General features: G+C 45.0%; 1 non-coding gene across 1 annotated transcript; it reads right to left on the bottom strand.

The window, feature by feature from the left end:
- Positions 1–687: 687 nt before the first annotated feature.
- Positions 688–815, bottom strand: LOC132221431 (small nucleolar RNA SNORA68). The gene has a single exon (XR_009449981.1). It is a non-coding gene; the product is annotated as a small nucleolar RNA SNORA68 (small nucleolar RNA).
- Between the last annotated feature and the right edge of the window lie 13527 nt (positions 816–14342).

The following is a 14342-nucleotide window of genomic DNA, read 5'->3' as shown; positions in this document are numbered from 1 at the left end:
GATCTGATCTTTTTTGCCAACAGAGTCTCTGATCCCTTGGCCCCATTCCATCAGCAGGACTTGTGCAGGGCAGACTTCCTGCTAAGGGCTGTGCCTGGGAGATGGGGTGTAGCCCTGCTCCCTACCCACCACATGCCCTCCAGACAGAGGGCTCAGGCAGCTCAGCTGCAGATATAAATAACCCCCTCGTGACTCTCTGTCCTTAGAGCAAATGCCTCTGGCCATTGGGGAAGAAGTGGAGGGAGGGAGGGCTCCAGGAGGGAGAGCCCCCTGAGCTTGACAGCTGAGAAAAGAGCTGAGAGTGAAGAGGTTATGTTTTCTCTCACCTCCTAAGTGTGTCTGTATGTTTATGAGAGATGTGTCTACGCAGAGAGAAGAGCTGTCCTATTTTTGAGGAAGGCGGGGGGGGGGGGGTGGGGGGGGGGTGTCCGTGGCGGTGTTTCTTCCCTTCTGTTCCCACTACCGTCATCCTAGTTCACAGCCTCATAATATCTTCCTGGACTATCACTTTCGCTTCCCGTTTTCCTTGCTGCTAGTCCCTGTCTCCTCTGAGTAACCCTTTCTTCCCACAGCTTCCCAATTCACTCATCGCGTCCAGTGGGAACCCGGTTCCCATTGGGTTCCCAGTATATTCCAGATTCTTCAATCTCTCTCCCCTTTTATTTCCCCCCCCAAAACCCCCTTTATTTTTCTTTTTTCCCCCAATTCACTTTGAGGGGCACAGCCACCAAAAGCAACGGGATCTGCTTGCTGTCGTGCTTAAACTGTTTAAACTGCTGCCATGACAAACAGCAGTTCTTGGGTTTAGGTGCTTGGTTCGGTCTTTCATTGAAGACCCTCCACAATGTGACTCCAGCCTTGCACCAAGACCCGCCTCTCGCCACCCCTCTGCTACTTCCTGGGCGTCCCATGAGCTCTGTTTGCACATTCTCACCGTCATTGGCTTTGTTCTTATTTCCCCTCCACCTGACTACTCCTCTCCTTCACTGAAAATCCTGCCCGTCTCCACATCCTGACTCTCTCCCGGACCAATATCAGGATTCCCCCCAGCCTATATCATATTCAGTCTTGCGTGAAGCACTCAGGCTGCATGGCCCTCCCAGTCAGCGTAAAGGTGGACACATGGTGCTACCACGTGCTACTGATGAGAACAAACAGCTCCCTCCACTGTCTTCCTCCCCTCGCCCGCCCCCCCACCCCCATCAGCCTCTAATTATTCTCTGGCCTCCTGCCCTGGTTCACATCCCTGCAGGGGGCAGTCCTGGCTGATCTGCCAGCTGACCTGATGTTCACTTTGGAGACAAGAGGTGTAAAGCAAGCCTCCATGCAGTGGAGCACAGCACACTGGTGTTGTGAGGCGCAGTGGGGGGTCCAGAGTGCAGCTCAGGCTCTGATCTGAGTTATGAGACAGGAGGGAGTGGACCAGTGCTGAGAGCTTGTAAGAAAGTAAAAAAGAAAAGAAAAAAAGGACCATTCATCAGTCTCCTTTCTTAGCATCATCTACACCAAGCAGGTCAAACTCATGGCCCACGGGCCACATGCCTCGTTTATTTGGCCTGTGTTAGCCTTTGAGTTTGACAAACTTCATCTACACTCTCCTCCAGGAATAGCCTTCTCCCGGTCAGAATTTAGAGTATGTTGTTGCTTTGAGTGATTTGGGCTCTTCCCTGCTTATCCTTATTTCCTTCTTTCCTTCCTCTCTCTCTCTGCCTTTCTTTTTCATGGTGCAATTGCATCTGTTGTAGGTAAGGCCCTGCAGCAGGTAGAGTCCCTACTCCCAGGAAGCTTTGGTCAGCGATTGTCACATATGTCACATAGATCAGCGTTTGTCTATAGTGCCAAGTGCGAGCAGAAATACCAAAATTGCACTGGGGTGAGACCTGAGGGGAACACTACACTATTATTCTCATTGAGGAGGTTTACAAAGTGCTGCCCAAAGACCCTGTGGGAGGTGGGGTGGGCAACAAAAGATTCCAAGGAAAAGAAAGGCAAGGAGAGGAAGCCAGGGGTGGCTGCTCCAATCCAGCCCAACTCCAGAGCCAGCGGCCACTCAGACGCACAGAGCTCAAATCCAGGCTCTCACTCCTGTGTGGGTCATCATCTGTGAGATTGCTGGCCAGCTCACGTTTCCTCTCGCACCCCCACCGCCACCTGATTTCAGCTACGGCTTCGGCTTCTACTCCTCAAGCTTTAGACCACAGGGCCTCCCTCTGGGAGCTGGACCTGTAACAGGTAACCGCGGGAGTCAGCCACGGCCATGTTTTTGCTACATGGATGGTAAAGAAAAACAGCCCTGCTGATTTTGTGCCCAAGGTTCCTTTATAATGAAATGAAATATTCATCTCTGTGCTTTTCTTTGGGGGCACTCCCCAACACATGATCTTTCCCTAATCAGAGGCACCCACAGCGCCCTGAGAAGTGGGGGTTAAAGCAATAATACAAAGGCAGAAAAACAAGCTCAATCTGCTCAACATCCAAAATAAAGATATTGAGAGTTAAAAGGGACAGAGTTTTGGCTATAGAAGTGGAAGAGTCATGGGATAACAATGGCCACCTTAGACATGCTGACATCCTCTTGTTCTCTGATCCCCAGTGCATTGCACACCTCCAGGCCTCGGCACACACTTGGCCGTCAGCATGCAATGCTCTCCTCCCATGGCTCTGAGTAGCAGGCGCCATCCACCTCTGAAAACTTGCCCAGATTAAAGTCCTCCTCTCCAAGGAGCTTTCCGGAAAGCCCCACAGAGCTGGGTGTGGCCCTAACCTTCTGGTCTGCTCTCTCTTCAAGCACTCAGCTTCTTGTAACTCCTTGCTTGCATATCTGTCTCCTCTTCCCCGTTAGGATGTGAACATCCACAGCGGGGACTGGGAGTTCATCTTTGCACATAGTAGGCAGTCAATCAGGTTTAATTACTTAATACAGAATTCAGTTTCAAGTGACCTCGCCTTACTTAATACAGTTCCTCATCCTAGAAACTTAGTCACAGAGGGAGCATTGATGATAAACTCCAGAGCTATTGCTCAGCCAGCGCTGGGAATTTCCAGTTCTCAGTCCTCAACCCGATAGCTCAACTGCTAAGGTACGTCCACGCAATACTGCAAGGGCCCAGCACTCCCCGCCATGAGCTCGGGCAGCCTAACAATACTGCAGCCATCGCTGGGGTCCGCTCCTAGACAGCGGTGTAGCCAGACCCTGCAGTCTCCCAGGAGGAGGCAGACCTGGGCTTGGCTCCCTGGTGACCAAGGTGAAGCTTTGTCATCTCTGTCCCCAGGCTTCTGTTTCTACATCTGTCATGTGGCCGCGGGCCCTAATTAGAGAGCTCTTAGAGATTCCTGAAAGGCATGCTATTGTACAGCGGCACAAAGGGCATTATGTCACCGTGGTAGAAGAGCACAATTTAAACTAGGAATAATAAGGGCACTTATTCCCAGAAGCACATTGATTTAAACCACAAAAGCTCCTTGGAACAGGGCTGAGAATTGTAAAAGCCTGAGCAGTCAACAGCCCCTGTGGGAGGGGAGCCCATGCCAGGCTATTGCTGGAGAGTTCCTTTCTTCCCGGTTGGCAGGCCACTCACGTCCCTCAGGTATTCTCACTTTGGTGAAATTTCCCTGCTATAATGGGCCCAGCCTATTTGCTGGGGTCCGGGGAGCAGACACCATTACTTCTACCTCCTTGTAGAAGAAGCAACGAATTGGCCTCAGCACAGCTCAGTTCGCTTTTTATTCTCTGAAGGATGAAGACAAGTGTCCAGATAATAAAAAACGTCATCACCACTTTTGCTTCTAAAATCTGCATAGCAGAAATATCATCTGGGCCACACCCCGACCCAGCCATTACTACCTCTTGTCAGCAACTTTGGAAAACCACAAGGTGCAGCGTGTCTGAGAAATAAAGTCACCTTAGCAAACAGTCATCCTGGAGTGGAAAACTATGTTTAAGCATGGCTCTGACAGCAGAAAAGGCAGAATCTGCAAAGAAAAAGAATGGTGGCTCTGCATAAAAATTTAGAAGCTCTAGCTGGTTTGGCTCAGTGCATAGAGCATCAGCCTGTGGACTGAAGGGTCCCAGGTTCGATTCCAGTCAAGGGTACATGCCCGGGTTGCGGGCTCGATCCCCAGTAGGAGGCCTGCAGGAGGCAGCCCATCAATGAGTCTCTCTCATCATTGATGTCTCTCTCTCTCTCTCTCTCTCTCTCTCTCTCTCTCTCTCTCTCCCCTTTCCTCTCTGAAATCTCTCTCTCTCTCTCTCTCTCTCTCTCTCTCTCTCCCTCCCCTTTCCTCTCTGAAATCAATACAAATACATTTTTTAAAACATTTTAAGTTCCAAATATCAAAAATCACCGCAAATAAAACTATAAGATAAAAAAAAGACATCATGCTAAGCATTATGTTAAGTGAAATAAGTCAGAGAAAGGCAAATACTGTATGATCTCACTTATATATGGAATATGGGGGAGGGGAGATAGATACAGAGAATACTTATTGGTGGTTGCCAGAGGTGGGTGAAATTGGTGAAGAGGATCAAATGGTGCAAACTTCCAGTTATAAAAGAAATAAGTCCTGGGGATGTAATGTGGCTATAGTTTATAATACTGTATTGTATATTTGAAAGTTGCAAAAAGTAGATCTTAGAAGTCCTAATCACAAGAAAAAATACCTGTAATTATGTATGGTGACACATGTTAACCAGACATTGTGGTGAACACTTAACAATATATACAAATATCAAATTGTGTTGCATACCCAAAACTAATATAATGTTCTATGTCAATTATATCTCAATTTAAGAATGGAGGGAATGTATTTGTACCAAGTACTATTCTTAATACATAAAAGTTTCTTAAAGTCCTTAAGAAAAATACCAGCAAACCAAAAGAAAAATGAGTTGAGGATACAGAGAATCCATGAAAGAAAAACTACAAATGGCCAATGAACAGCTTCTTTTTTTTTAAAATATATTTTATTGATTTTTCTACAGAGAGGAAGAGAGAGGGACAGAGAGTTAGAAACATCGATGAGAGAGAAACATCGATCAGCTGCCTCCTGCATGCCCCCCACTGGGGATGTGCTCGCAACCAAGGTACATGTCCTTGACTGGAATCAAATCCGGGACCCTTCAGTCCACAGGCCAACGCTCTATTCACTGAGCCAAACCGGTCAGGGCCCAATGAACAGCTTTTAAAAAAAGTAATAATGAAATAAATGTAAGGAAAGAAATGCAAATTTAAACAATGAGACTTAAATTTTACCTATGATATTGGCAGAGACTTTTAGTTTCAGTTGTAAGAGGTGATTTTACATTTGGAATTACCTAGTAAAGCTAACAATAACTATACTCTATGACCCTGAAATCCCATCCCTAATTTCTCCTAAAGAAAGCTTTGCGTTTGGGCATAAGAAGACCCATTTGAGAATGTTTATAATATCCCTGTTTGTAATAGCAAATGTTGGAAGGAACCCAAATATCCATCAATAGACAAATAGATAGCCCTGGCCTGTGTGACTCAGTTGGTTAGATATCCCACTGAAAGACGGCCAGTTTGATTCCCAGTCAGGGCACATGCTCAGGTTGCGGGCTCAATCGCTAGTAGAGACTCTGCAGGAAGCAGCTAATGGATGTTTTGCTCTCACATTGATGTTTCTCACTCTTTCCTTCTCCCTTCCTCTTTTAAAAAAATCAATAAAATATAGACCAATAGATCTATAAATTATAATATAGTCATGTAACACCATACAGCATTAACAAGTGATTATAGCTACATGCATGAACCTACAGCTGAGTGTATAAAAAAAGTCATTCTGATTCCATTTATATAAATGTTATGATGCTCAAAGTCTGAATATCGTTACTGGGAGGGGACCAAGCAGGGCTTCCAGAGTTCTAACAATATTGTGTGTCTTGATCTAGGGGTGTGTTCACTCTGAGAAAATTCATCAAGCTAAAATAAACACTTGTGATATATGCACTTTTTTGTATGTACAATGTAATTGATTGACAAACCGGTTTTAAAATCAAGTCATAAAAGAGTGTGTGTAACGTACAATTTCACTTACATGAAAAAAGCATGCAAAACTAAGTAGTGTATTGTCGAGGGATACAAGGATATGTGGTAAAACTAAAAAGAAGCAAGGGACTGGTGGAGATTCAGTTCAGGAAGTTGCATTCTTCTGAGGAAGGCCAAGATGAGATTGGAAAGTGGGGGCTTCCGGGGAATTGTGACAGTCCAGCTCTTAAGCCAGGTGGTAGAGTCACAGAGATCTTATTCGTCTGTATGTCCTTCACATGTTAGAAATGTGATTTTAATGTGCAACAGAAACACAAATTAAAACTTTTTAAAGGATGCTGACTGACCCCCCTACCCTGCACAGTCAAAAAACCACATATAGCTTGATTCCCCCAAAACTTAAATTACAGTCATCCCTTCCTCACTGAAATCTTAAAACATGAATAGAAACCCCCCCCAAAGTACAGGCCATTTACGTTTAAACAGTATTTGGTATAGCAAATACAGGTTTACAAAAAATATTTTTTTAAGCTCTCTGGGTCCATTTCCTTCTTTACTTGGTCCAGCTACTTTCTGAGATTATTCTGGCAGGAAAGGTGTTTCAGTGTTCAAGTTATTCAGCTGCACCCACATGCACATCTCTGTCAACATTCCACAGCTGTTTACCAGGGCAAGACCCTGAGAGGGCAGGAACGGGGGACTCTGGCTGAGGGACACCCGACTGGGAGCGCAGGGCTGCTTTCCACACCGTGAACCTTCTGAGCCTCTGGGACTGCCTTGACTCTACACCTTTCCTCATCCCACCAAGACCATTACCCAGTCCCTTTATGGGTGTGTTGAGATGGCCGACACAGTGAACTGACAAACCCTTCAGACAGGAGGCTACTCGCCCATCAACAGTCACCAAAGGACTACGCATGTTTCCTCAGGGCCATGCTATCCTCCTCCACACTCACTCACCATCTTCTGTTCAGGTTTCTACCCACAGCTCATTCTCAGCTCTTCCCTGAGCCTCTCAAGTCTTTATGTCCCACAAACTGGTTCTAAAGCTCAGAACATCAGCCAGGGCCCTGGAGAGCATCTGCTCAAGGACGTCTCTGTGGCTGGCAGGCCCTGCGATGACCCTCCACACCAGTGGTTCTCAACCTTCCTAATGCCGCAACCCTTTAATACAGTTCCTCATGTTGCGGTGACCCTCAATTTCATTGTTACAAATTGAACATAATTAAAGCATAGTGATTAATCACAAAAACAATATGTAATTATATATGTGTTTTCTGATGGTCTTAGGCGACCCCTGTGAAAGGGTCGTTCGACCCCCAAAGGGGTCGCGACCCACAGGTTGAGAACCGCTGCTCTACACCCTTCCCTAACTGCGTCTTGAAACACAACTCACTATATCCACTATGGGGTCCCAGAAAGGGCAGAGACCAGGGGTTGGGAACATGAGGAAGTGAGGAAGGCTGAGGGTAGAGAAAGGGCACGTGCTAGATGCCCAATCCTGGTAGCTGCTTCCTTTATTCTTTGTAATAAATTATTCTTCCTCTTGCATGTCCAAGTTCTTCCAGTCCTTACCTGGCTATACTCTGCTGTTCATGTATCAGGTCAAACTGGGCAACAGGGTCCTTTTTAAAATTTAGGATGTCTGATTCTATATGTAGAAATTTCAACTCTTGGACAGAGTCCCAACAGAGGCCTGAGTCATCATCCCCAGCCTCTGCCTGTAATGAGTGGCATATGGCCCCAGGGCCCCAGCTGAGGGAAGAGTCACACAAAGCCAGAGGGCTTGGATGGAGGTAAACAAGGGTCAGCTTCCCAAATTAGGGATAACTGCTAAGGTTGCTTCCAGGCCTGACATACCACAATTTTCTTTTTTTCTTTTTTCTTTTTTCAACCTTTTTCTGTTTATTTCATTGATCCAGATAGACTAGCTAAAACCTAGAGCCCAGCTGACTCAACCAAGGCCACACATTGAGCAATGACGGGCTGGGATTAATAGCTCTGGCCTTTGAGCCATTATCACAGAGCTGGAAGAGACCTTGAGCCCATCCCAGTGGAAATTTCAAACCCACGAATGCAGTGTTCAATGGGCCAACAGCATAGCATATACGTTCATTTTTAAAATGTTCCTCGATTTCCAACTCAAATCATTTTTAGTATGTTAATTCATTTTTAAAAATATTTATTTGGGCCGAAGCCGGTTTGGCTCAGTGGATAGAGCATCGGCCTGCAGACTGAAAGGTCCCAGGTTCGATTCCGGTCAAGGGCATGTACCTGGGTTGCAGGCACATCCCCAGTGGGAGATGTGCAGGAGGCAGCTGATCGATGTTTCTCTCTCTCATCGATGTTTCTAACTTTCTATCTCTCTCCCTTCCTCTCTGTAAAAAAAAAATCAATAAAATATATTTAAAAAAATATTTATTTGGCATCTACTGTAGGCAACACAGTAGGCAACACTGCAGGCCCATTAAGTTCTTTATGAGGACATTTATTTTTTTAATCTAATGACATTTCCTATTTGGAAATCAGGAGTGGGAAGCTCTGGGCAGGACATCCCAGCATTCAGCAGTCTGTGCTAAACCTCCAGGCTGCCTGCCAGATATAGTCATGTGATTGGAATGAAGAGTAGGAAATGGTGTGCAAGTGAATCAGGCAGAGGTCAGAGAGAACAGCAGGAGACAGGACAGCCAATAGAATAATGGTAAGGTGAGTAGGAATAGGATCATTCTTCCCATGAACACATGGAGATGATATGAAAAGAGGAAGGAGATGTAATGATCAGAGAGGAGGAGAACTCTAGAGCTAGGAGGACTGGGTGTGGGCATGAAGCACAGAAAGGAAGCAGGAAGCTTCTTTGTCAGGGTCCACCCAATACCACTTGTATTAGTAAGAGTTACAGAGTGTGGAAGCAGACCCCTATGAGTATTACAGAATAAGGAGTTTATTGTAAGAATTAGAGCTTACACAATCGTGGGAGGAGCAGGAGGAGTACAGATCTGAACATCTGAGAGGAGGAGCTGAAGGATTACAGATAGTCACTAACAAACCCTGGTGCAGGTGCACCAAGTGGAGCTTGCAGAAAGCAGGGCAGCTCTGGCTGCTGGCACGGGGCTCACATATAGTATCTTTGAAGGATGTTGAGTCTGTAGCAGAGCGTCTGATGGTGGGCATGGAGTCCCTATTGGTTCAAAGGGCCAACAGTATGAGCAGGGAAGAGTGAGAACATACAGGAGCCTGCCTACATATGTGTGTCTCCCCGCCACCAGCTCCACCAGCAGTGGCCTTCAGAGCATGATGGCTGCCACTTCACTGCTGCCTCCCCCATCTCATGCAACTTCAGAAATACAGTAACCAAGGCGACCATCAGACAAGTCAACACTCTGATCGAGGAAAGATGGGAAGACACTCAGTTCTTACACACACAGAGCCTCACATTTTTTAAGTTCCAAAAACATATGTGGGAGAGAGGAAAGCTTGTCAGAGTGTTTCTGTTCATCAAGACCCTGGGTTGAAAGTGACAGAAATCCGAAAACAAACTGGCTGATGTAAAAAAGAAAAAAGAAAAAAAAAAGAGTCTTTGGTGAAAAAATCTTAGGGTAGCCCAAGGAATCAAAAGAATAGCTTCCGGATAATGCCAGGACCATCCTTCGGAACTTGACACCATCAAACATACTCTTCCCATGTTGCCTTCTCTGCCTCTCATAGCCTCGTCTCTGGATGGTGGCCTCATCCTCCCAGGCTTCTCACGTGGCAGCTCCATGTCACAGCTCTATAGCAACTTCACCAGAACGGATAGTTTTCCTCACCGGCTTTATTTAGAAAAAATCTTTAATTTCTTCTTTCTTTCTTTCTTTCTTTCTTTCTTTCTTTCTTTCTTTCTTTCTTTCTTTCTTTCTTTCTTTCTTTCTTTCTTTCTTTCTTTCTTTTTTTTCAATCGGTCCTTGGATGAATCCCCAGACCAATTGCTGTGACTAGGTGAGTAGGATGTTATGGTTAAGCCAGGGTCACATGTTCACCCCTGTGGCCCCAGAGGTACAGACCAGGGTGAGGAGCCCAGAACCATATGGCGAAAGAAAGAAAGGAGCAGTTCTTCTAAGGAAGGAAATTCTGTTGCCCAAAGAAGAGAAAGAGGTGCTAGGCTGACACAAATAACAGCTGTCTATCTTGGTGTCTCAGGGACTGAATGGAATATTCCTCAGATTCACTCTTCTCATTCTTACGCATTTTCTTTAATGATATGGCCACTGCAGCAAGTTTCTGATCACACTTAATTGATATTCCAAAGAGAACCGTTACATGGAAGGAAATACTGTGTAAAGGGTGATCTGGTAATAAGCATCTCAGAGACACAGAGCGAGTGAGCAACTTGTGTAAGGCCATTCAACTATTTAAAAACAGAGAGCTACAACTCTAACAGACTATCCCAGGCACTATATGGACAGTCTGTGGAGACTTGGGTTTGGGCTCGGAATCTATTTTCCAGGGCTTTATCAGCTTGTTTTCCTGGACCTGTTTTCCTAAGGCCAGAGTGATTACTCAGAAGCCAAAGATGAATAGACATTACTTGGAATCTGACTTCAGCATGTAAGGAGGTGGAGATGATTCATGATGTGTGTGTGTGTGTGTGTGTGTGTGTGTGTGTGTGTACCCTGACGTAAAAGAAATGTCACTGAAGTATTACAGATCTTTTCTAGGGGAAGGAAAGGGACCTGAGATTAGGAGTTTGTGTGCTCTGAAAAAGGTAGGCAATTGCTTACCTTTTTCAAATTGATTGCTCTTCAGGTTTGACCCTTGGTTATCCACTCTAAATAGAGTTTAAAATGTGCACACACTCTAAGACTTCTGTTTCATTAACAGTGTAATTTATTTCTCTCTCTTGTCTCATCAGTGGTTTTCACTGTGCACCAAGATCGCCTGTGGAGATTTTTAAAAAGTTCCCCAAACACCAGGTCCCACCCTCGAACCTTCCTTCTCCCCTACCTCTTACCTCCCCAAACTCCTATTTCAAGCTCCATGAATGATTTCAGTGCACCAGCAAGATGGAAAATAGCTCCTCAGTCTTCCCAATACTCTCCGTCGTTCAGAGAGATTTTGCGTGATCTAGCTTGCCTGATCCCCCCACAACTGTGGGAGGAAGGCCACTTGTAAGTGGTAAAACTGTGTGGACTGGAACCTGGTTCTTTGTTCCTGATCCATCAAAAAGGGAACCTGGGGCTTGCTTGGTCTTGCCCACTGTGGAGGAGTGGCAAGTAAAAGAGGCCTGCAAAAAATATTAATTATTATTAAAATGTTCTATTATTTTATGTTAACGATTACCCATTTATTTCAGCCCTATATATTCAGCATCTCTCTATCAAAATAAACCTACATTTCTATGACAATTAAAGCTTTTGTTTTTTTGCAGCCCATGTAAACTTAAACCTTGTTTACTGGTATTTGGCCCATGTTAGTCTTTGAGTTTGAAATGCTTGTGCTAGATTGTTGTATGATTCAATGAAGAGCCCTTGGGCATGCTGTGATTGCAAAAGAGCTGAAAAAAGCCCTCTGTTTTCTCAGTGTTTATTGTTGCCTTGTCCTTGTCCATTGGGCAAAGCCTTTTCTGTTGTAATCTGGTATAAGAAAAAGCTTAAAATGTGATGATTCCTGGAAAAGTGCATTATGATTCAGTCTCATTCAAGTAAGAATGAAAGTGATTGGCAGGAAGGGATGGGGGAGTGTGCAGAACAGAAAGTAGAGAGATCATGCAGAAGAGTGCCTGCGGGGGCTAGGGTTGATTAAAGAAAGGGGTGGCCGCAGTAAATGTGGTTGATTTAATCCAGTTTCGCCTGAGTTGGGTAGGGCCTAGATAGATTATCGGATGAAAATTTGCACTCTGATCCCTTACTTCTGCCCTAGCCCTTCTGGGAGGCCTTAAGATCCTTTCCTCCAGATTTTTCACTACCCTGAGCCAAGTAACCACGAAATAGACACTAGAGTCCTGAGTGAATGAGACATTTATGTTGGCCCTTGCCGAGCCTGGCTACAAGAGCTGGAAGGAGGAGCCCAGAAGTGAATACAAAGAGAGACACAAACCCGTAAGAATAGTGCCAGGAAGGTTAAAGCTCCTACGAAGAGGGGCCTTTCTAACTATGACAAGGGCAATAGGAAGGCTCATTGGGTTAAGTTCAGAGCAAGAAGATGGTTTAGTCCCACAGTCTCACCACAGTATTAACAAATGATAAAAGTGACAGAGGAGACATTCAGCTCCCAAGTGCTTGTTCTCTTTTCACAATTGAAGACGTGGGCAAGTCTCTGAGTCTCCAGGCTGAGCTCAAGGCCTGGCATGTAGTTTTTTCAGTGAATGAAGAATGAATGGGAGGAGCATGAGGAGAACAGTTTTCAAGCTGTACAGAGAGTCCAGGATGGTTTAAAAGGTCCTGAAAGGAGAGTCTGTGCTGTAGACTCAATTCCTATCAGGAGCAAAGGGTAATAATTGTAATCAGTTTGTTAGGAAAGAGACTGAGATGGAGATTGTGTGCAGGAAGTTGCTGAGCAGTGCCCTTGGGATCCACACCTGTGCTCCAGGGAAGGGAGTAGAAGTGGGCAGAGGGATTCATTGAATTGTGATGCAGGCGCAATAGAGGTCTCAGGTCAATCCCATAGGATGGTTCTTCAGATTGTTTCACCTTGAGGCTAGGGGGCTGGGTCTTCATACTTCTTCATCAACCAGTCACTGGGCTCTATCCGTAGTGGAGAGGCTGCCAATCAATGATTCTCTCTCATCATTGATGTTTCTATCTCTCTCTCCCTTCCTCTCTGAAATCAATAAAAATATTAAAGAAAAAAAAAGAGAAGAGTCTTCGAGGGGACATGATAGAGTGAACCGACCCTTACTCCATGTGTGAGGAAAGCTGCCATGGGGAAGAGGCATTAGTTCTGGTCCTTCAGAATTAGGAGCATTTAATGGAAGGGACACAGAAGCAGACTTGTGATTCTTTTTAAAAATATATATATTTTTATTGATTTTGGAGAGGAAGGTAGAGGGAGAGAGAGATAGATTATATCAATGATGAGAGAGAATCATTGGTTGGCTGCCTCTTCCACACCCCCAACTGGGGACCGAGCCCACAATCTGGGCATGTGCCCCAACTGGGAATTGAACTGTGACCTCCTGGTTGATAGGTCAGTGCTCAACCACTGAGCCACATTGGCCTGGCCAGATTTGTGATTCTTCATACAAAGAAGAACCCCCTAAACTGTAAAAGAATAAAGCTGGAGTGAGCTTCCTAGGAAGACAGCAAATTTCCTGTTCAAGTGGAGACTAGATGCCCATGTCTCAGGGCAGGCATCCAGACTGGAGGGGTGGGGGGTGGGGTGGGGGGAAGAGGTGCCTGATCTAGACATCCTACCCGGATCCTTCTAAACCTCAGGGTGTATGACTATAGGCTGATGTTAGAGTGGAAATAAAACACATGGTCATTTATTTAGGAAGCTTAAACCTTATCCTGTTTAAAGGCAGTAGCCCGAAATAAATGAGTTCTTGAGATTCCTTTTATGAGTCTATAAAGGGACATTGCCCTTGCTGTGGAAACATGATGAGCCAACAAATATTATCAAGTGAACACTAGATAGATGGCAGTGTCCTGAGTATTAAGATGCGGTCTTTCATCCCACAGGTTTAAAGTTTAATAAAGAAGAAAGGCGGATAATTACTGTATAAACTTAACACTCCTAATATAGTCATGATAGATGAGTACCTGGGGGTGGCAAAGGCCCAAAGAGTAAATGATTGATTTGTAATAGCAAAGAAAGCCCGGGGGCATATGGAGTGGGAGCTTTAAGCTGTAATTAAGAGATAAGAGGTGAGAGGAAGCGGGGCTGAAGCAAAGGAAGAGAAAGAACCCTCGCCCTACATCTTTATGGTGGAGGGAAGAAGGCTGCAGGCCAGTCTCCTGGATTGAACTTTCTTAAAAATAGATCATATTCTATCTTTATTGAATAGCATAATGATTATAATCACTTCTATTTTCTAAGGACCTACTCTTTATAGTAGTTGTTTTATTTTTTTAAAATTTTGTTTTATTGCTTGAAGTATTACAAAGAGTATTACATATGTCTCCTTTTTTTTCCCCCTTGACCTTCCCCCGGCCTCCCCTGCCCCCCCAGTGTCTTGTGTCCATTGGTTATGTATAGTAGTTGTTTTATATATTAACTCAACAAATCTGTTCAATAAACGGGTAAAGCAGTAACTATTGTTGTCTTCAGGGATCAGGGCTCAGATATGTGAAGAACTATGGTTGACCACCTTTGGGATGCCTACCTGATTCACAAGAACTGGAGTAACTGCCCCTGGTC

The sequence above is a fragment of the Myotis daubentonii genome, chromosome 18, assembly GCF_963259705.1.
Source record: "Myotis daubentonii chromosome 18, mMyoDau2.1, whole genome shotgun sequence".
Lineage (NCBI taxonomy): Eukaryota > Metazoa > Chordata > Mammalia > Chiroptera > Vespertilionidae > Myotis > Myotis daubentonii.
Note: the sequence above shows the minus strand (reverse complement) of the source record. Positions and strands in the feature narration are given on the sequence as shown.